The following is a 256-nucleotide window of genomic DNA, read 5'->3' as shown; positions in this document are numbered from 1 at the left end:
AGAGTTGTCTCTGAATAAGAAAAAAACAAAGCCTGCTACAGAACTCAAGGATAGTGATGGAACAGAAGGATGCTCACAGGAAGCATTGTGACAGATATAGTGGGGTACTGAGGTATACAGAGACACAGAAGAAGGCTCGAGGGCACAAAGATACTGGGAGGAGATTTGAACGTGGTACAGGTATCATGAGGGAGACTGACCCGCTGGAGGCAAGCGAGATGGAAGAGAGAACAAAAAGACTGCTCTGAGGAAGAGG

This window comes from Haliaeetus leucocephalus, unplaced genomic scaffold (assembly GCF_000737465.1).
Source record: "Haliaeetus leucocephalus isolate CR32 unplaced genomic scaffold, Haliaeetus_leucocephalus-4.0 Scaffold76, whole genome shotgun sequence".
Classification (NCBI taxonomy): Eukaryota; Metazoa; Chordata; class Aves; order Accipitriformes; family Accipitridae; genus Haliaeetus; species Haliaeetus leucocephalus.
Note: the sequence above shows the minus strand (reverse complement) of the source record.